Raw genomic sequence first — 23,219 nt, forward strand, 5'->3', positions numbered from 1 at the left:
AAACTAACCATTTCTCAAGGGGTGCATACGTGGGTATGGGACCCCAGAGGTGAGAGCCCAGCTGGACTGACGCCCCACATGGGTAATGGTTATTCAGGGCCTAGCAGAGGCTAGGAGAAGAAGAGGAGCTGCTTGCAGATGCTTAGCGGGGTGCAGCTCTGCAGGTGGAGGCAGGTTGCTGGAGGACATTTGGGCTGGGTTCTGCCAGCGGGGAATGGGGACCCCAGCGGGGCAGTGCGATGCAGCCAGCAGCGCAGATTCCACTGCTGGAAAAGCCTTTCCCTTTATCCCCAGCTCCACACTGAACTACCCCACCTGCCCAAGGCATGACGTTACATCAGTTTTTCTGTCCCGTTTTCATGAGTGCTGCTCCTCCATCAGCAGCATTTTAGGTGCTTAATGGACTTTAGAAGAATTCCGGGAGTTTTCCCTTAAACCAAAAAAAAAAAAGTCTATGTATTAGCTCATTAACTCTTGCAGTATTTCAGGGATCGGTTCTGAAACTGGTGCACATGAAAGTGAAACCCTTGCCTGTGAAGGTGTTTCCTGCTGGCTCTGCTGGGGAGGGTCTTGGTGTTGGGGGGGTGACCGTCTCTGCAGCTTGGTCCTTGCCACTGTGAGATTCAAAGCCATCCAGGCAGCTTAGGATAAGGCAGGAGAGCAGCAGATTTAATGATGGTTTGGGCATACGTTGCTGTGAACAGGAGCGAAGGGGGTTGTAGCAGTGTCCTTAGGACCCAGACATGGTTGTGGTAGCAGTGCTGGGTGCTGCTGACAAGTAAAGGATTGAAATCACTCATGCTAAAGAAACCACCTGCTCCAGCCAGGGCACTGTGCTTTGGGCCATGAGGGCAGAGCTACAGGAGGTGCCAGAGCCCGCACTCGGTGCTGTTGTCACCATGACTTGCTCAGGGCCTTGTCCCCTGAGACTGCTGCTGCCACTGAGGTACCTGGCTGGGCATGGGTGGCAGCAGCATGGGACCAGAGAAGATGTAAGGACTGAAGGAGAGGCCGCCAGAGTGGGCAAGGCGGAAGATGTTGTATGGTGATGTGACACAATTTTTTGATATAACTGCTCTGTGGGATTTTTTTGTTAAGGGAAGAAATGTACACTGGAGTCACCTGTTCTTGCTGGGTCCTGTTGAGGGATGTTGAGACTCCACCAGGGCCTTCCATGAGAATCTATTAAACCGCATGTGTTCTGGGTTATTTCTTCTGGTCGGGAGCCTCTTCAGTGCTGCAGTCCAAGAGGCCTCACAGCTGCCCATGGATGTCCCCGAGAGGGGATCCTCTTCCCAAGAAAGCATTCCGGGGCTCTCGGTGGGTGGAGGTGAGGTAGAAATGGGTGCTCTAGGTGGCGGGTGGCAGAAATAAGAGGAGCTCTTTCAGGATACCTGTGGCTGGTGTAGCTCTCCTCTTCTTGCTCATGCTGTTCTGAATACAGTTAGTGTGCAGGTTTTCAGCCCTCCGCTGATGCAATTAACTTCTCCTATATACCTTTTCTGCAGGGCAGGAATTGTCCTAATTATTTTGCTGTTCTGGCAAAATCAATTTTGTTGCTATTCCCCCCACATTTGCATAGTAAGCCCTGCTGACCAGTCAGTAGCTCTGCAGAAAGCATCCCAGAAATGCTGCCCCTCCAGTTCTGCCAGCCTGGGCGGCTGCCCAGTGTATCTCCTTGGATACACTGCCCCACGGACCTCCTCTGTGCTCCTCATCATCCTTCAGCAGTCCTAGAAACAGAAGAGATCTGGCAGCAGAGGACTTGGTCAGAGTTTGGTGCGTACTGTTTTCCAGGATATTAGGGGACAGAAAGCCCCAGGCCATTATGATTTCAAAAAAGGAGAAGAAAAGATTGAAACTTCCTTCTCCAAAAAGCCCTGAAGCTCAGGAGCTGCTTTGCTCTCTCCTCCTCCTTCCACCTTGTGAAAATTATACCAGTCCAACAAGCTTCTTCACCACTCACCCTTTATTTCCTGGAAAATAAAGACACTGAACTGGGAAGGAGCTCGTGGGTTAATGAGTCTAGGCACTCCTGCCTCGGCAAGCATGTTGCATGATCCTTTTCTTAAATTTATTATGTCCCTTGTAAGAGCCTATGTTTTTTTTCTGGAGCCAGAACCCTACATCTAGTGACTAGCACCTTCCATGTAACTTGTAGCCTAAAAAGCCTATCAAGCTGGCCTCAAACATCAGCATTGTCCTGTACTTTCTGCGTGGTAGAGGTAGCCCCGCTGCCTTTCAGCCTTCACCAGGAGCTCCTCGGCCATACCCATCTGAACCCGGTGCCTGAGCGCCCCTTGCACCCTGTGCCTGCCACCAGGCTGAGCTGGCTCCCTCCCTGACCTAATTAATTTACAGCTCGCTCTGCTACCTCTGCATTCGCCGGCTGTCTGCCCCGACAGGCTGCCACTTGACTCAGAGCAGCTCAGTGCGCAGGGTAACAATAGGCACGTAGGAAGGTGTGGAAATGTTTTTGGTAAGGAGGTTGGCAGAAGGGAGCTTCACAAAAGGAGTGGTGTTCGCAGGAGACTGAGGTACTGGAACATGGGAATGGGAGGCGGCTTTACCTATTAGACAGGGCCTGGACAGGATGTGCAGGGAGCGACAAAAAAATAAAACAAAAAAAAGAAAGGAAAGGAATAGAAAACCAGAGTACAAATAGAGAGAACAATGATGGAGGCGTAGTTGGATGCAACACTAAGCCTCGAGGAAGAGAGGCCGGGCTGTCATTTATCAGGAAATGGCAAGAAACACCACAGAAGGGTGGCGGAGGCAAATCAGTAGGAAAGAGTGGGATTTTGACAGTTTAACCAGCATGTTCTTGCACTGGCAGATACATCGCTGCTGTACAGCAAACTGTGTTTGTGTTATGAGGCAGGTATGAGATGACTGTGCGCCATGCAATGCCGAAGTGTAAACTTCTCTCTCTCTTTGTATAAAAGCTCTGAGGCTATCCCAAACACAAGGCCCTGGATTTCAGATTTCTCTGTTTAGTCTGTGCACTATAATTTAATCTAATATGACAAAATATTTGTAAGCACACATTTGTTTTGTCATGTGTGTGTTTTACGTCTGACTTGAAACAGAATTAGCATTTCATATGTGATGCTCGCTTTTTGAAAGAAAAAAAGGCCTCCTATCCCTCACTGGCCTGGTCGTTTGCTAATCTGCTGTGATCAAGTTTTATGACCCAGGGTCAGGCTAATCCCCAGTGGTCATGTAGTTACTATAGTTTCACTGATAGAACAAGGTCTGCACGCTGTGAAGCGATGCAGCCTCTGTTTCTAGCGGGAGTAATTCTGGACGTCGGCACGGAGCCTGCCCTGACCTCAGCTGCCTTCATAAATGGATGCGGTCACTCTTTGAGCCGGGCCGTGCCCCTCTGCCACTCATTCGGCTTGTTCTTCTGCACTTGTGTGCTCCTCAGGGGGTGTTATTGTGGTTCTGGACTTTAAGTGAGTTTGGAGTTTGAAGTTGTACGTAAAAAAAAAAGAAAGCAAGGAGGAAATGTTTGCACGGATTTTGTGTCCCGCTTCATAAAAATTTGAGATTTGTGTTGTTATTGACTTGCAGATAACTAATGTTCCTAGGATAAAGGTTACAGTAAAACAGCAAAACCATGTAACTAGCAAACCGTGGATTCAGTAAATAGACTGTGGGTGTGGGTATCAATAGCTCAGCGCTGTCTTAAAAACTCATTTTCTGTTTTTTTTTCTTCCCAGTTAACCTCCACATACCTCAGTTTCGCTGTGTGTCAGATAGGAATAATGACAATTCTTGCTTTATAAATCATCAGTGATTCTTAGAAGAGGGAGTGACACTATATTAATTTGTTTGGGGGCAAAAATCAGGGCAAGGTGAGATAAAGCGTCAGAGATTGTTATCTTTGGGTCTTATCTTCTAACTAACAAATACTCTGTGAGCCTGTTTGTTTGTTTTATGCTCACGAAAAGGAAAACTCCAACCAAAAGTGTGATATTGCTTACATACATGCTGCTACGACTCTACTGGTGGTAGACTGTTGTTTATTAGAAACCCACACAACCTCTAAAGTTGGGTTTACATTGCATTGATTTCTTGATCCATTGCTGTAATTGCATGTAAATTTAAATTCATTGATTCAAATTGCACTGAGAAGATAAGTGTTATCAATTGGTGTGCAATTTCCTCAAGCGCCTCCACTGCGGGAGGAAGGGCAGAAGAGCTTGGTGTGGAGCGAGGCAGGTGGGGCGTGATGCGGGGCAGGAATTTGGAGAGTGCACGTTCCGACCCTTGGCCCCTTCCAGGGCTCCAGCCGTGCCTCTCTCTGCTTTGCTCTGCAACCAGAGGACGTCAGTCTCTAGAAATATCAGCCCACGTCAAGCAGCTTTCAGCAGCTCTAAGTTAACTAATGGCGTTAATTTCCTTTAAATACTTTTTGCCTTTTCAGACTCTCAGCGCTTTTTCAATGGGACAGGACCTGCCTCCTTTTGAATTTGAAATGCGGAAACCTTCCTGCTCACTTGCCAGACGGGCTCTACCTTGGATGTAGCAAATGCAGTTTGATATCTCTAGCAGACTGTCTCCTCTCTGTTGTGTATCTTATCCCTTCTCAACCTGGAGGCAAAAGCTGAAATGTCACAAAGTAGGCAGCTGCTTCTTCCTAAAACACCTGTGAGTCAACTCCCAGTGGGCATGAAGGTGAAGATAACTTGGAATGCTTGCAGGGACAGGCTCCATTCATCACCTAGAAGTTCCTTGCTAATCTGTTTCAACCCCCACGGACACTTTTTTCATCAGTTTTACAAAACATTTCCAAGTTCTTGTCAGCCAGGCCGGCTGTGTTGCCCACTGGATACGGGAGGAAGCTGGGGTCCAGGAACATCTGATCCGAATCTTAAACTGGCATGCATTTAAGTTGTTTGCGAGCTTCAATTTCAGTGAATAATGACAGTAATTCTTATTTCTCTTGTTATGAAAGCAGCTCCTGACACTGCACATTAGACATCTGACAGTTCACAGGCAGAAACTGTTGTATGTTGTCACCCCTGGTGATGTAGAGTTACCTGTTAGTAATAATTATACAACACTAACTGTGAAATACAGATAATTGCTGAAACATTTTGAATATCTTGGGAAAAGCTCTATAATTGTCCAAGATTCAACAGACTTGTTTATCTAAAACAAGAAAGGACCTTATACAAAGAGATCCCCCCAACCATTTATTTATTTATTTATTTATTTAAATTACAGCATCTTCTGTCCTCCATGTAAATGGAAGTGATGTACTGGTTGATGGAGAAGAAACTATTTCAGGTTGTAGTATGTCTTCAATTTGAGGTCATGTGTAGCTTTAGAGGCTATTTGCTGAGGACTAAAACCATAATCCTTGTTCTTTTGTTTTAGTGTCTTGTAGCTGGGCTGCCTGCTGGAGAGAGTGAAAAGAATTTAGGCAAAAGAATGAAAAAAGGCTGGATTGCTTAATCATGAAGCAGCGCCAGGCTGATGTAGGATGCCGCTGTCTGTTATATCTCCAGGCAGCATCAGGCTGAGGGTGAGGTAAGCTTCAGTTTGCTTCACTTCATGGGGCTTGAAGGGTTCTGTTTTATAACTGTGTTATACACACGGAAAATTCTCTCACATTACTCATATTTCTCATATTTCTTCTCCCTATGTCCTTGTATTGTCGAGCCCACACAAATAATTAAATAGGAGGAAAAAAAAGTCCTTTCTTTTTTTTTTTTTTATATTTAAGGTTCATGGGGGTGCACTTTTGCTCATGTTTTTCAGTTATTTGCTGAAACCTCAAAGGCTAGACATGTATTTGTTTCGAAACAATCTCCCACATCCCCCAAATGAAAGCTGGGTGGCTCACCCCATTGTCTGCATGAAAGGTTTTAAGAAACTTCTGCAATGACAGGAAAAATCACTAAAGCAGGGTAACCAAAATGAGATTTATGCTCAAGCTCATGACAGAACACCTCTTCTTTAGTGTGAAGGTCTTGACAAGCAATAATGTCAGTGGTTTGTAAAACCTGCAAGTTGTTTTAAAAGTGTTTTTACGTGAAATTAGGTAGAAGCAGGAATATTTTTCAAACTTTTTTTATCTCGCGTTGCATTATTACCGTCTCTGAATAGCTATTGTGCACAAAAACTGAACTAAAAGCTTTGTGGTTTGTTCCAATGTCTCACTTAACTTTTTGTTAAATAGTATTATTTTTTTTTTAGGTCCTCTTATAATTTGGTGTCCTTCACTAATGCACTCAGGAGGACGTGTATAAACAGAGTGAGTGCATTATATGCCTATTCATTGTTTATTTCTAAAGAGGCCTAATTTTTTCCTCATGTTTATTTTCTGAGTAAGAACTACCGTGCTCAACAGAGTAATTGTGCATAAAAGAAAAAAAAAAAACCCTCAAGAACATGTAAAAGTAAAAATTGCGATATTGTTCCTCTAACTCTTCTGCTGTAGTCATAAACCCAAAGATACATTTAAGTTCTAACTTTTCTTAATGGCTTGTGTGTTTGGGCAATGTGTATAGTAAATCAATTATTCAAATGAATAAATTACATGTCAGTGGATTAGAGCTCTGCATTCCCTAAAGTTTTTCCGTTTTATAGCTCTATTTAATCTTTTTCAGCACCAATGTCTTTGGAATGTATTGCAATGTGATGTCAGATATTTTATGAAATAAGCCACTTTTTTTTAGCTCCTAACATATAAGAGCATTGCATTCCATAATAAAATCCACTTATTTACCACAGAAAGAATTGAGTGAGATATTCAAACATCAGTACATTGTGCTAAAGGAAATTATGAAGATGTACTATCAGTTTTAGATCTCTCTATTCTATTGCATTATTATTTAAGAAAGGAACATAGTAGGATAATGCTAAAGACACACCTGTCTATACAGAAAAAGTCGTGTTTTTTTTTTGTTTTTTTTTTAAAGATTGAAGACTTATCAACAAAATAGTAAGTATTACTACCCACTACCAAACGTTGCATAAAGATTTTTTTTTTCTCCATGATCTAAGTAGTTTGTGGATTGAAAGACTGGGCAGATATATTGACTAAAAAAAAAAAAAGATTCTTAAACCCAGGAATGATTGCTATAGATAGTTTACCCTTCTTCTTTACATGGGAACATGGGCTGCTTTTGTAGCTCCACTAACAAAGACCTTCATGTAGGTTGTGATTTCCTAGATCAGTATAATATCAGAGTAGTTTGCCCAGTTGACAAGGCTGCAGTCCTTTTCTAATTGGTGATGATGATTTTTCCCTGGAAAATGCTCTCATTTTTCAATGGTGGGGACTGCTAAAAGGAAGAAAGGGAGACAGATTTTTGAACTGTCTAATGTATTTCTTCAGACTAAACATAGGCTTGCAGAGAATAGTGAATCTGACAGATATTCATAAATATTACCCCTACTTTCCCTCACTCCCCTGCCCCTACTTAGAGAGGGTAAATTGTCTTGGGGAAGGGCAATGGGGAAGCATGGAATATGGGAAGAAGTATGTGAACAGTGCCTGCATGTAAGTGACTTTCTGACGCTGCATGTATTTGTCTTTTCTTTTTTGTATTTTTTTAAAGAAGTATTGCATAACACATTAACAAGACATCCGTCAAAATGAGTTATAAATTAAACAAGTGTGATAAAAGGTAATCAAAATTTTAAAAGCACCTACTGTGTGAGAGGGTGAAGGAATGAGAAAAAAAAAACTGTTGGAGTTGGCTTGCAATTTATTTTGCAAGAATTAATATGGAAGAGTCTTAATCAGTTATAAAACATAATGGAATTCATTAAATAACAATTGACATGAATCTACTATAATTAATCACTTAGTATTGCTTTTTATCTATATTGCCTGTGAGAGTTTTTTTTTACCAGCATATAAACTGATCTATAAGATACAGGGATCTTTGGCTAATTAATTACTCAAAGCCACTGCTTGTGGCCTCAAATGACACATGGACAACTTCTGGAGTGCTGTGCAGTAAACTATTACTATTGCTTGCCTCTGGCCAAGCCGTGCCCTGGCATTATCAGTTATTTGTTCATATGCTCTGCCATGGAAACCTTCCTTTACCATATGAGTCATGATCCGCTATTAAGATTGTCCTGAAAATTCACTTTTGTCTGCTGAGAGCGTACTGTCTGAAAGCAGCACAAAAAATATTCAGCCACACTCATCACATTAGATCAAGACCTAGTTGCTTAATGGTAAAGTTTTCCACAAAAGAATAGCAGATATTGGCAGGACAGCAGCATACTGTGTTTTGCCGGCAACATCTCACTAATCTGCATGTGTGAAGTGTGGCATTGTGTACCGAAGAGGATGGTGGGACTTGAGGCAAGTTGGAGAATGGCTAAATGCTCTTTACTGTCTTGCCCTTTGCTTGGCTGCCCACAGGGCTTAGAAATGATGCTATTCACCAGTTGCAATCAGATGAGGGTGGCCCCAAGGGGGTATAATGTGCTATATATAAGCACATTATATAGCACATATATATATATATATATATAATGTGCTATATATTATACCCAAGGGGGTATAATGTGCGTCAGCCTGCACATTTGGCAACCTACTCCCAATAAAAGGGTGTAGGTCCAGAATGTGGTACAATGGAAGTAATAAATTTAAAAGGCAGTGGTGGACCTTCACTTTAAAGTTGCAGGGTCAAAACCTACTCTGCTGGAGCCAGAATATCACCTGTCAGTTGCAGAGATCTTCTACTTCCAAGGAATTGCATACCCAAGCAGGGAAGGAAGAGAACTTGGGAGTGGTAGGTGGTGTCTTGTGGTAAATGGTCCATCCCCAGATTTCCAGGGCACTCCTTCCATTTCATACTCTGCAGCCTCCTGCTGATTTCCCGTAATGCCATCAATCATGGTAGGTTTTCTTGTAAACAATGGTGCTTTCATGTTTCAACTCACTGGTTCTTATTAAAGTATGCAAAAGGTAAGGGAACGTATGAAGGAATTATGCAAGCTCATGAGGAAAGAGGAGAACTTCCCTCTGAAACTGCACTGCTGTGAGAAGCTCTGAGGCATGGCAGTAGTATGGCAGCCTGGGTTAGGTCATAAGTTTCTCAACTGTTCTTCTGTAGTTAGACTCTGACAGTTACCATGTGAAGAAGATCAGGCCTCAGTACCCCCTTGGTTACAGATGGTCCTAAATACATGCTTCTCTCTGTCATTCTGCCAGGACTCTTGCAGAAACGTAGTCAACATGTGGATACAAACGTGGGGTGTGCTGTACTTGGCATTGCTGCATGAGCCAGACTCTGCATCTGCAGTCTGTTTGTCCTGCAGCACAATTCAAGTCTGTGATGCTTTCTGCCGAGCCCCTTGGCTCATTCCTCTTGTTTGTGTTTGCTGAAAAACTATGCAAGGAACTCCTGTGAGATGAGGTTCGTGGTGTGGATTTTGCTCTCCTCCACTCCCACCACTGGCTGCTCCAGAGGTTCTGATCAAATTCCAAGTTTGCTGCAGCTCAGAGTCTTTATCAAGGGAAAGCATGCTGAATGCAAAGCATGTTGAAGTGCCCCCTTATGAAATGAGGTTTGACTTTCTGTGATATCAAAAAGAGCATTAAACCAGAATTTAATCTATCCTGGGAAATCATATTTCACAATCTAATGCCTGGAGCCCTTTTCTTTTTGATATGAGGATCAGAATTCTGATCTCTCTCATGGTTTGCCTAAACATTTTCTGTTAAATGACAGCAAGTTAATAAGTACAAAATAGTGGGTGGTTAACTACCATTTAGCAGGCCAACACTTTGTCTAAATGGGAAAGCTCTTGGTATAAGATAAGGAGTGAATTTAAAACAGTAAAATTAAATCAGTGTAGCCACATCTTGTAGACACTCCTGTTTTGGTATTAAGCTGGGGTTATTTTAGCTTACTATTTATGAAGGCTTTTAAACTAAACAGTGAGCCTTATCCTTGAACAAAGGTATGCACACGTGAGGGAGTCGCGTTAATACATCTCTCACTGCCCAGCCATCTTGGTAGGATTGTTCAAAGCCTTTGAGGCAAGGAGAGCAGCTGGAACCGTTGCCAAGTGACTTAGTGAAAAGAAAAAATGTCCGTGTGTGCTAAATGTGAAGTGACTCCTCTGATAACCCACGATAGTGTGGAACAATGAAGTGGGCAAGCTTGATAAGAATTTCCAGGAGCTTGGCACTGGGGAAAAGGAGCTACGATAGCTGTGTGGAAGGCGGTTTGTCATAGCCAGATGAAATAGCAACTTTTGTGAAGTGAAGGGAGGAGAGCAGATACCCTCTGCCTGAGCCAGTGACGGGCTGCTGAAGCCAGGGTGGAATTATCTCGCTGGGACACTGCTATGAAAGCTATTGCAGGCATCGTGCGCTCCTCCTGCGAGAGTAGTGGTAACAGTGGTAGTAAGGTAATGTCAGAAAGGGATGATGTCAGGATGAATGCTAGTATGGCTGTTCCTAAGGGCCTTTTGAAATGCCTGTAAAAGTACCCTTGTAATAGTGTTAAGGAGTTTCTACTACAGTTACCCTTATGAGGAGAGTGTAGCATCTCCTGTGGTCATACAGCTTTGACTCTCCATCACCTTTTCCCCATTGTCAGATGATACAGATATACTGTAACAGAATGATCATAATTGCACATATTTATTAGGGATACAAACCATGCAACCCTGCTTGACCTAGCACTTTGAGAGAGTTAAAAGCCTTTTGAGTGGTTTCTTTAAGGAGAAATGATGGAGGATGTAGTTGGATATATCTCGGGTTCAGGCAGTTCACAAACAGCTCCTACAAATCCCTGAATATATTGCATACCCATCAGCAGGAGAAAGTTTCCTGGCTCGCCATTCTTTATAGCTGAGCCTGTTCTGCAGAGGTCTCTGTCAGATGTTTCCCGAAGTGTTGCCACAAGTCCTTCCCTCTCTGTTGTCTATTGATCACCGTGCTTTGCTGGTCTTCCCTCACATGTGCAAGGCTCCAGCAGACAGCATGCAGCCTCCAGCTTTGCTCTTTTCTTCCTCCACCTGACGCACATATGTTTGCATATAAATCCCATGGAAAACTGCTCAGACTGCTTGGCTTTGTTCCTATTTGTGACTTCTTCATGGAATATTTTGCTGATAGTTCCTATTGTCTGAGTACCCTATTTCATTAAAAGTTAACCTGCTCTGTGTATCTGTATGGCATTGTAATTGGCAGCTTCAGTGGACATACCAGCCAGGCCCTAGCATAACTTAACTGTTGAAGGCAAAAAGACATGAAAAATTCAGAACATGGAAACACTTACAGGCCTTTGCCACACTATGCAGAGAAGCGTAGTGTCCTTGACTGGGGCCAGGGCAATCATGCGGGAGCTGATCTTTTACTGAGGAAAGAGGATTGCATTGCTACAGCTTGCAATCTTAAATTTTACCAGGGTGTTCTGCGCTTCTTCAGCACTTACTCAGCAGTGTTGTTCACTGGTAAGGAAAAGAAAGGGGCATTTAGGAAGTTTCCATGTTGTTCTGCACTGCATTGTGAGATGGAATTAAAAGGTCTAGTGCAGCTCCATGCCTACTCCTGGGAGCTATTTCATTAGCTCGGTGGGACTCCGCTCAGAAAGTGATACCTGGATATGATGCTGCATACGTGCAGATGAATTACAGAGATTTTAATACCAGTGTGCTGCAAGGATGAATGCCTATGCTATGGTGCTGTGTCTAGGCTGACTCTGCAACTTACATCTGCAGATTAATAAAAAAAAAAAAGCATTATAAAAAGCAAACTAAAACATTTTCCATATTTTTTTTTCTTTTCAAACCGCCCCAAGAAGGTCTAAATTAAATAAAGTTGGCAGGTTCAAGTGTGACTCAACTCATTGTTTTCATTCTCTCTTTTTGGCAGCCTTCAGTAATTCCAGATGTTATTTCTCTAACCACATGGAAAAAATTCGTATTAAAAAGAGGGGGGTGGGAAGGGAAAGGGGGGGAGAGAGCGAGAGAGAGAGTGAGAGAGAGAGAAACTGTTTTCCTGCATTTGGTACGTTTTTAAAGCAATGATGATATTTCGTAGACAGTGCTAATGTGCAGCAGGCACTAAAGCTAGCTGGAGGCGTGCCCAGGAGGAGACAGCCCCAAGATAAAAGCCTCAGTGTTATAGGGGAGAAATAAGAAGAAAGCCAAAAGCAGCTAGTTAGTTCAATAAAATGGTGTTCTGTCATTCTAGGACTCATTTGCTGGGAATTGTAAAGGCAGGACAAATGGGGAATTTAGGCTGAACCCACTATATTGAGGAAGCTTGGAGAACTATAGTATCATGTCAAGGAGTGAATGACTGTTTTTCTTGCACTGTGATCACAGGGGAATATATGGTTAACTCATAAATAATGCCTTACTCTGAGTGGAAAAAGGATTCATATCTGCTTAGACAGTGTGCTTTCAGGGCACATGAATCCACTTACTTTGCTTGGCTCGCCTAGCATTGCTCAGCTTAGGGAGAAATGGAGCACTTCCTAATTTAATATAGGATATAAGGTCATGTGCATTGTGGTAGAGCTACTTTGCAAGGTGAGTCCAGCCTCCCCTTCTGCATTTTTGAAATCTCCTTCAGGATCCAAGGACTCCAGGGGTCTGAACCTATCCCTGTGCTGCTGGAGCTAAAGGGCAGCCCCTTTCTACAGTTCACAGCACAAGGTGAAAATAAAAAGTGATGGACTGAAGCACGTAGTGGTAGAGCCTCTTGGCAACATGGAATAATCCCCGACAGACATAGCCCAGTTCCCAAGCTCACATCCCACCAGAAGAAAGCATTCGTGGTGAATTCGCAGCACCCAGCTCTGGAGCCAAGCTGCACCTCGTACCACCATCAGTGGTTTGCCTTTCCAACTGAGCAGGACACTTGAGAGCATAAGCATGTGAGCTTAGGGCCCTTCAAATTTAGTAAAATAATAAACACTGCATAGAAGATCACCCACTGACTCAGAGCTACCATGCAGAGTACCACAAGTCTTATTAATAAAAGCTGGTCTAGTGAATACACGTTTAGCAGCAGGCTCAGAACAAAGCATGCAGGAGGAAAAAGCAATGTGCTTTTGAGAACCGTGAGTTTTCCCTCTTAAATGCAACTTTTACATAAAGGACCTCATTGACACCTCCTTATAAGACCAAGTTTTGGGGTCTCTTACTCTTAGGGGGGGGAAAAAAAACCTTTCACTGTAAAAAGAAAGGCCAGCCTCCATCTAATTGATTGGCTTGCTATGGTTTACTTTTTTTTTTGCTGATGCTGTTCTTTTTTCCTTCCTTTTTTTTTTTTTTCTTTTTTTCCACAGTGCACAAAATGCAGCATGGTGTAGTGCTAGTGAAAAAATGGTGTAGTGCTAGCGAAAAAGAAGAGGGATTTTCTGTCTGTAGGTGGTTCAGTACTGAGAGCCCAGAGAGAAAAAAAAAGCTCTGTTATGTCGTTTGTTGGTAAAAGTGAGAACTGTTACTGGAAAATGTTGTTTTGAGATTAGTTGGTGGTAAGCCATGACTAATGCTCATTGTGCCACTATGTGCTTGCTTTTGGGTTACCAGGTCCCCTCCCAGCCCCCCTTGCTTGTTTTATGTAGTTGATGGAGCCTGCTGAAACTTGTACCGTAAGGTCTTTGGTGCAGGGACTGCTTTTTCAAGGTTGTCTGCACATTGCTTAAATCAGTGGGGGCCCTGGCTCAGGACTGAAGGCTTTGGGCATTATGATAGCAAAAATAGTAAATTCAGTGGTGGTGCTTGGTTGCACTGACCTTTGCAGCCTCTGGGTCACTTCAGTTTTGGGACTCAGGGGACCCAAAGCTGATGTTGGTTTTCATTCAGGGAGTGGAAGCCAAGTCTCCAGCCATGTTCATTGTGAAGTTTTCAAAATGGAAAACAATTGTTGATTCATATCCAAGACATTTTCTGGCTATGGTAATCTTGTGTTCAGCATGATCACAATTAAATACATTCAGTATTGGTTTTAGGGGTGTAGTGGGATGTATTGTGTTAGAAGCAAGGGAAAACAATACATTTGTTACTGGTTTTCGTTTTATTTTAGGCATTTACTTACTTGGGGTTCTCTGGTTTTGTGGATAACCCTGAGGATCTTCTTGCAAAGCTAGCACTGATTGCTTTACTTTTCAGTAAAAATAAAAATGAGGAGGAAGGCCACACAGCTTTTCTCTCCTGCACGTATTTCAGATGGAACTTGCCCTACGAGGCTCCTTCTGGCAAATTAACAAAAAGCTCTGTCCCGCTTCCCCAGATGATCAGTGATAAGATACTATGCTGGGAAATGATGTGATGATACAATAGCTAACAACTAAGGCGTGCTTGCTGTAACACTGACTCTTGGTGAACTACACTGGACCAGATTCAGGCAGGACTGCTGCAGACAACAGTAGCTGCAAAGTTATAACAGCATATATTTTCCAGAGCATATAAAAGCCTGCCAGAAGGATTCACCCAAAGCTAGAGGAAACATGCTTGGCAACATTGCCTCTGGTTTGGGTTGTTTCCTTCTGTGTCTTGTAGGAGCAGATACCATAACTACACTGCTTGAAAGGAAGATCTAAAGAATCAAGTGTCCCAAAGGAACTGATTAATTTTGTTCTGTTCCCAGGGCACTGTTTAAAAGAGGTATTTGTGTACCTTGGTGATATAAGATAAAAGAAACCATTTAGCCATTTGGGTTTTCATGCTCCTATTGCAAGAGGCAAGGTAGGGAATACACTCTGGAAGTCTATTGAAATATTGGACCAACCATCCTGGTAAAATCTGACAGAATTATTGCTGATGGTATTTTTTTTTCATGTGCAGGTTCAAATACTTGTGATTTTTAAAAACTCTGTAGGTGTCTTGCACCATGAGATGTTAGAGAAATGTACAAGCCTTACTGAGTTCCCACCATTTTATAAGATCTTCCTTTGAGGGTAGTTTAAGGGGGAAAAAAAACTTAATTTCAGAGCCCTGTTGGCTGGCTGACCAAGAATAACTGATTGTTTTACTGTGAATCATCCAGGTTCTCTGTATTTGGTCTATAGATAACTGCTTTCTTCAGTAGCAATGCAGAAGAAGAAGAAACACTCACTGATTAACCAATGTTGCTTTTCTAAAGTAGTTGGTCTTCTTTTTTTCTGCTGCTTCTCCAAGTACTAGCAAGGTCTGATATCTCTGTCTTATATACAAAGCAAAGCAGCTGTAGGAAGCAGCTCCTCAACTAGATAAATGGTTTGAGTGCAGAACAAAGTTTCATAATTTACGAGATATTGAAAACTTTGTGTCTTTGGTTCATGGTGTAGTGATAATTAAAATGCCAACATGTCACTCATGTGACGTGAGTGAAATAAGGGTAAATAAGGAATGTGCTACCTTTAGACTGTGATTTAACTTGTTATGAAAAAAAAAGAAAGAAAAAAAACCTGTTTTTTTTTTTTTCAGCCATTAACTGTTGTCTAAGATTTATCTTAAGAAAGAAAAGCTGAGCACACTTGATTGTTCATCCGCAAGGAAAGTTGTCATAATTTTTAGGTGCAGAGGTAGGAGGATCAATAGTGCTAAGCACAGAAAACATATTAAATTGGGTAGAGTGGAGCCCGAAGGTCTCTGAGGCCTGTGGTGAATCCATTCGACTAACAGAACAGGACTTTCATTTCATCCTTTCATGTGGCTCTTCTTATTTCTTGCATATATGGAATGTCAAAGTGGAAGGAACATAAGGGGTTCTGGTTTTCGTTTTTCACATGAACTTAATAAACACATACCCATCCATAATATCTGTAATTCCACCCGTAGCTGTTGATCAAAAAGTATATGGATAATAATTGTCAAATGTTTTCTGCTATGCTTAACAGATTCAGGGTTTTTGATTTGGTGGGGTTTACATTTCTGTCTTGTCAGTGCAGGGTGAACTGGATGGGTTGAAGAGTCTCAGATTCTAGCCCAATAGATCTCCCAGCTTGCTAAAACTGGAAACTTTTTTTTTTTTTTCATTTGAACTGTGGTGTAGTATCGCTTTGGTCCTTCCAAACAACATTGTTTTCTGTCCATGAGTGGTTGCATTTCTGTCATGACTGAAGTGCTATCTGTGCATGAGATTGTACCCACAGAGTTATAGAGGCTTGGACCTGTTGGTGTATCTGTCTGTCATTCCCTACAAGCCCCCAAGAAACTTCACAGAATCACAGAATGGACCTCCGGAGGGTCCAACTCTCTGCTCAAGCAGGGGCAAGCTCCTTCTCCTTGATAATGAGATTTTTTACTGGTTTGTAAGGCCAGTGTGGGAACCTCTTAGACAAATGCATGGGTTAGTATGCATAATGTAAGGGTGCAAAAGAAAGTGAGAAAGTAAGTGCCAAGTACATTTTTGCAAGGGATAAGGCAGATTGTAGTATATACACAAATGTCATAGGGAAAGAGGGCTGACTGTTTATGAGCCTCTGAAAAGTATAACTGCAACTGATTATGAAGTTAATGCTGAAACCAGTGTTATCAAATACTAAGGAGCAGGCAAGATAGATGGAGATTTCAAACATGCTTTACTTTCTGCATTCAAGAGGTGCCTGCCAGAGGTAAGATTGTCTGAAAGTAGTGTGACTATTTCTGGCAGTAGTTTTGAAATACTTGTCATTTTCAGTAGTTTTTGGTTGACTCAGGCAGAGAAGTCTTTAATTATGAAAGTGTGTAATGGCAGTATGGGAAGCTCCATACAGCAGTGAATAACACTCCAGCTAACAATGGACATAATGCAGGATGTTTTTAAACATAAGGAAAAAAAAAGAAAAAAGAGAACAACACTGGAAAGTGCTGAAGACCGCTGTAAGGCTGAAGTGTTACTTTTGTCACCCTGGGGAGCAGATGAGTCTGGTCAAAGGCAAGACTGTGACATGAGAGAGAGAATGAGAGAGAAACAGTGCATAACGTGGAAGGTGCAGAATAATTCTCAGTAGTCAGACTGTGTGGGGCCAACAGAGATGTTGAGCAGGAGCTGAATGTGGAGACTTGCAAACTCTAGTGCATTCATTGGCCATCATTTTGCTGCTGCTTGTCGGCAATCCTTTACAGGGACAGCACATCTGAATTGGGGTTGTCACAGCTGTATCTGCCCCAACAGAGACAGGAGGCATATGAAGAAAGGTAGAAAGCTGAGCTTTGCATGGAAAGCTGTGCCTAATAATACCAATACAAAAAGTTCCTGTTGTCCTGCCTCTGACAGTGGATAGTAATGAGCTAAAAAATTAGGACAGACTTAGAGTGATGCTGTTTTAGTGTCTTCGCCCAGTTGTCAGTAGTCTGTTGCACTCCTGAGCCAGAGGTGGTATCCTCAAGGTTAGTAGCCCTTTACATGACTTTGTGCAATTGCTTTTGGATTGTTTCATTCCTGATGTTTGCAGGATCCTTTGACAATGTGTTCCATGCTCAATAATAAATAGTGCAAGAAATGGTCCTTTTCTCTCTCTTTCAGACCAATCTTCTGATAATTTTTTATAGCATGCACTCATTTTTGTATTATTTCTCTCTGCAATAAAAAACAGTTTGTTTTCAGATAAATAACATAATGTGGGATTGCCATGTGGCCTCCCAAACAGATTCTAGAAAGAGATTTCCATCAGTTGTGTTGGTTTTGTTGTGAGATGTAGCATAGCATGGAGGATGGGACTTAGCACTGCTGACATCTGCAGGTCCTCATGATAGAAAATTTACTTACTAGGCTCTTCAGGTCTGTCTTTAAAGCGCTTAGGCTGACCACTTAAGTATTTTTAGGTTAGGTATCATTACGTGTACCTGAGGGAGGAAGACGTGGACTTCCAAGAGGCTGTGGTGGTATGACTCAGTTGTTGTATGTGCAGTTAGGACCCGTAGACTAGATAAAACCAGCACCTCTTAGAAATCTTGGATCTGAGTAGTAAATGACCAACATAGTTTATCTAAAATCTGCAACTGGGGCTCATCTCAGTATTTGTAAGAGGAAACAACTCAACATGAGTAAGAACTTTCAAGATCAGACCCATAATACTGGTGCTACTAGTAGATGATTAAATCTGTGTACAAGACTTTCTCATTTCTAGAGAACTACACTGGAATAACTGCCTCAATGATCTCCGACCGCCTAATACTATTGCGTTTTATGACAGACAATGTAGGTCTTCCTTTTTATTTTCCCAACTAACAAGTCAGTCAAGCAACCTTTTAGGAAATACTACAGGTCACTTCTGTAGCATACCTCACTGCATGGAAACCTTTATTGCCAGGATGAATGATATTCTTAGATATTCATGGGAAATAAACAGCAATAATCCTGACAGGAGGTGTTGGCAGAATGAAGTGTGAACAGGAAGTGATTAAAGATAAAAGACAATCTCAGGAGTTACCTTTAGCTCACTGTATGATTATAGGTGTGGTTAAAACAGGTCACAACAGAGCGTAACACCTGCTGACAACAAAGCTAATCGGAGATCCAAAGTTCGCTCGTCACTCAGGCTAGATTGAGATTATATAACCAGACCGATCACACTGAATAAAATTCTTGGTGCTTAACATATGCTTTTCAGCTTTAACTGTGTTTCAGTGTAGGCAGAAACATATGCTACATGTCTCATAAGCAAAGCTGCAGTGACACCTACATTAAGCTCCCAAGACATTTAGCATTAAAACATTTACCTTCATTTTCATTACAATTATGCACTGAATGCGGCAGGAGCCCAGGCAAAAACAATGTGTGATCATGTAATAAGGACTGCCTCATAATGACAAGGGAGGCAAATGGTGGTTGCACCATCCACCTTCATTAGTGTATTTCCCAACCTCTGTGAGTTTTATGTTGTGTGTTGTTTTTTTTTTTTTTTTAACTTGTAGTTCCATTGGCCATCTTTCCTTACATCTTTCATGTAAGTTTTCAGGTAATACTTTACTTACTCACTAAAACAGAAAAACATGCATATTATCTATATGATTATCAAGGTATTGTTGGCTAGTATCAATCTTGTATCTGTCTTAATTCGTGACGGGTTCTTGTTTATGAATAACAGGATGTGTGTGACAAATGTGGGCCATGTAGTTTGTGCATGTTATCTTGGTATCTTCTTCCATTTCTGTGCATACAAGCCTGAATCCTTGGGCTTTGGGAAAAGAGGCAGAAAAGATGATATCATGAGCAATACTCGGTGTTTCAATAGATTTCTTTGAAGTTACTCTTCTGGTTTACAGCCTGGCATTGATACCCCTCCATACTGATTCTGTAGCTCACCTGCCTTGGCCTCCAGCACCCTGACCTGTCTTCAGAGAAATCTTCTGTGACAACCTAGAAGGGAGATGTTTTCCTGTGGGGAGTGGGATGTGCATGTCTTGCATGGAACGTACTCTACCCACAGAGGTAGACTTGTCATTTACATTTCAAATGATCAAGAGGTGAGTGGACTACCAGGTGTAATTACATCATGCATATGTAGCAGCACGGTTCACAGGTCTGAATCTGAGCATCCCTAAACTGGTGGTGGTGGTGGGAAAGGGAAATGGAGAGGGGTGATTTTAGTGCTTCATATTGTCACCTTTCCACGCTGAAGGCTCTCTCTGGTCCCTGCTCTGCTCTTCTTTATTTATTCCTACCCTTTTCTTTCCCCTTTGTGATTCCTTTGTGCTAGTGTTTGGCTTTGTTGCCAGGTCTCAGCTTGCTCAGGCTTTTCAATTGCTTGCCTAGGTTTAATCTTCTTTGAAAGGTCAGCTTTGTGCAAAAGAAGGATGAGCCCTATGTCGAGAAGTGCAGTTTGAGGCATTCTCCAGTATGGGAAGCTCACCATGTGGTGCTCCTTGTTAGCTAGAGCAACCAAACTCACCAGAAGCAGAATGCATTACTTATGCACGTCTTGTGTAAGATACTCAGCAGAACAATTTGGACACGATCGTTGAGGTAAGAGGGTGGTTCCAGGATGTACCTACATAACCACTGTTCTTAAAATATTAGCTCAACAAATCAGCAGTAGGCAAGCAAAAGGAGCGGACTAGTTAGCTAAGCATTTTTTTTGTTGTTGTTGATGAGTCTTTCTAAGGCACTGCCCTACCCGTGATGAAAAAAGACCAGTCTCCCATCTTTCCAACTGCTGCAGAGAAATTTGCTTAGACACCAGAAATGTTGCTGCGTTCCCTCACCTGGAGAGGGAGTAATTGTTTGGGACATAGATGATTTGCTGTTCAAATTCCAGCTCCTCCCTGGGTAGGTCTGTTTACTCTAAACTCTTGGCTGGGCTTGGGTCTAAGGGCACTCACACGCACAAATGGCAAACAGGTTTGACTTGACTGAGGACTTCACAGTGGGGAGGTTGGAGGCAAATTGCAAAGCCCCAGCAAATGAAAGACATGAAAAATGAAGCAGACTAGTTATGTTTAAAAAGTCTTAAGTATCTAGCCTTTTGTTTCTTTTACTCACAGCTTTGAGGGGAAACTGGCTTAAGAGGAAAAGAATAGCTAGACTGCTCCTGGTAGATGTGTATCTTCACCCAGGCTGTCTCATGCAGTACTTCCCTGTGTTGTTTCACTCCTGCATTGCACAGTGATAAATGACTTTATCCTTAGAGCTGTCAACTCTGGATTGGGACCATCAGAACAATGATTAAATTGTTCTTCAATATTTCTAGAATTAAATGCAAGTTCTCAGTCATGCCTTCCGAACGCTTTATTATATAGATAATGCACATTTGTTCCTTGGAAACACAGAACGGAGTAACCACATAAGTTGTTAACTGCTCATGAACTTAAAATTTCCTTTGCTAGTACCATTCAAAAGAACCTTTCTGCACTGCTTTTAATGCTAGGGCAGGATAGTCCTTCAAGATGTAACCCAAGTGTCTGAATGTATATTGCTTAAGAAGACATCTTTCACCAGCAGGCAGATGGAAATAATTCTGATATGAAGGGCGGGGAAAGAGTTTGCAGAAAGAGGTGAGCTCTGACTCACATCTCCAGAGCTCGTAAAGGCTGTGTTTGCATTAGCCCTGCCAAGTGTGTACTGTCGAAGGCTTTGCCATGCTTCTGGTTCTGCTGGGGGCTCAGTGGCAGTGGTGCCTGTGAAGGGCTCCCACGTAGGCATCGCTTTATGGAAGCTGGTCAAAACACAGCTGCGAGTTCTAACTGCTTTCGAAAAAACAGTGAACTGTTGACTCCAAGCCTCATCCTGCACCTGCTCTAACCCAGCTCAGCGCTGCTGCAGCACCTCCTGGTGCTGCCCCCAACAGCACTTACACCTGTGCCCCTCAGATTAGGGTTAGGGGTCAGAGTTTTGCTAGGGAAACAATGGTTTTGCCAATTTTCTGCTCACAGATGTGAAGCAAAATGGAGATGACTTCTTCGGTTAAAGACATGAGCTGTGAAACAGAATGAGGTGTGAGACAGCAAGGGAGACAACAGCCATGTTATTTGATGTAAATCATACAAAACAACAAAAATTTTGAAGTCCAGAAAAAAATTGGGCAATTGGAGCTGACTGAGTAGAGGCTATGTGGGGAGAAGGTATTTGGGGAAAAGCTGTGTCCCCCTGTAAGATTTCAGATTAATTTGCCTCAGGTGTGTTCAGGGTTCTGTACCAGCTTTCAGTGGATGTTCCTGAATTGAAAATATGTTGCATGCAAACTCATGACTTATGAATCCATAAATAAACTTTGGAAAAGAAATTTGAATTTTCATTCTGCAAGAATTAATTTTCAGTGAAAAGAGCTGTGCTGGGTGCAACACTTGCTATAGTTTGTTGTTGGTATTTGAAAAAAAAAAAGAAAAAAAAGAGAGAAGGTGCGTGGGTGGTAGGAAAGGAAAGTCAACAGCCAAAGTGCTTTCTAGAGATGCTGCTTTGAAAAAAGAGTGATCTTGGACTAGGGACTTGAAGTGGGAAGGTAAAGATATGTCCTGGGGCATGGTGTCATAAGGCAGAATCAGCCAAAGCAGAATAATGGTGCTATGAAAGGGGGAAGATCCTGCCCCCACGCCTGTGTTCGTTCCCAGCTGTTGTGCTGCTGGCAGTCACCTTGTACTGGTTTCTGCACGTGTTGGATTGCTCTGTGCCAAGGTTCAGCTCACTAAAGTGACATAAACCTGGTGCAATATTGCTACTGCAATAAATGAAATTGGCTCTGTGAAAGGAGGAGTGAATGCTGGAGACGGTGCCCTGGGGAAGGGGCCATGGCCCACGGCTGGGACGGGATGGAGGTCGGCGCGTGCTTTCTGCAGCACTGAGCTCTTAAACTGGTGCTGCCCCAAACTAGAAACCACCAGAAGGGGTGACAGCAGCTGAGGGTGCACTTCTCCCGCATCCAGCTCCAGAAATGGATCTGGAAAACAAGCACTGGGAACTGGTGGTCACAGGTCGTCCAGGCCTTCGCCATGTACCTCTGCTTCTCTCTGCAGTGCACGTGCTGGCCTGTCTTGTCCTCATGCTTGTTTGTGAGGCATCTGCCAGAATTTAGTGACTTCTAATGCTTTTACTTTAACCCCCGGAAGGCTCAGTGTTACAGTGAGTCCATCGTGCCAGCTAATGGCTGGTGTTTTGAGATTTGGAAACTAGCGGCAGAACTAATGTCTGAGACATTTGTAATTTTCTCTAGGGCGGGAAAAAAGGAAAATATCATTTATAACTTAGGTGAGTCACTGATGATATTCTAAACAACGTCCTGTAAGTATTTCTATTTAAGAAAAGTTTATATCTGTTCCCCAGGAGCACTGCAGGCCATCTAAAAGCAAAACCAGAATTTCCGCCGTGGAGACGGAGGCTCTCCTCCCTGAGAAGCCTTTCTTTCTCCTCCCACAGTATGCATAAAGGATATACAAAGCCAGCTGGTCAGATGGATTAGAAAGCACTGCACCACGTCAATGGGCACCCTTGTTTGTGTTCTTGAGGAGAGATTCTTAGTTCAGAAAGAAAGAAATGCCTCCTCTGTAATCGCCACTAACGAGGAGACCCCAGTGAAGTTTTTGTGTTTTAAAAGGCTTTGGCAAAAGACATTTTGGACTCTCGGATTAGTTTATGTTCCCTCCCCCTCCCCACTTGATCCTTAAGGATTTGCCTGAGTCATGGATTTTTACTGGGCTTGTTAACTCTGTTGTTATTTTTTTTCAGCCAAAGGAATAAAGAAATCCTTTAGCGAGAGGCACTCATCGGGGATTAGCTGTGAGTGGACTGAACAACTCGATGGCTCCCCGGCGGGGTGACCTCTGACTGCCGGGTCGGATGGCGACTCATCTCATGCCTCCTGGCTGAAGCAAGC

This window comes from Cygnus atratus, chromosome 3 (genome assembly GCF_013377495.2).
Source record: "Cygnus atratus isolate AKBS03 ecotype Queensland, Australia chromosome 3, CAtr_DNAZoo_HiC_assembly, whole genome shotgun sequence".
Lineage (NCBI taxonomy): Eukaryota > Metazoa > Chordata > Aves > Anseriformes > Anatidae > Cygnus > Cygnus atratus.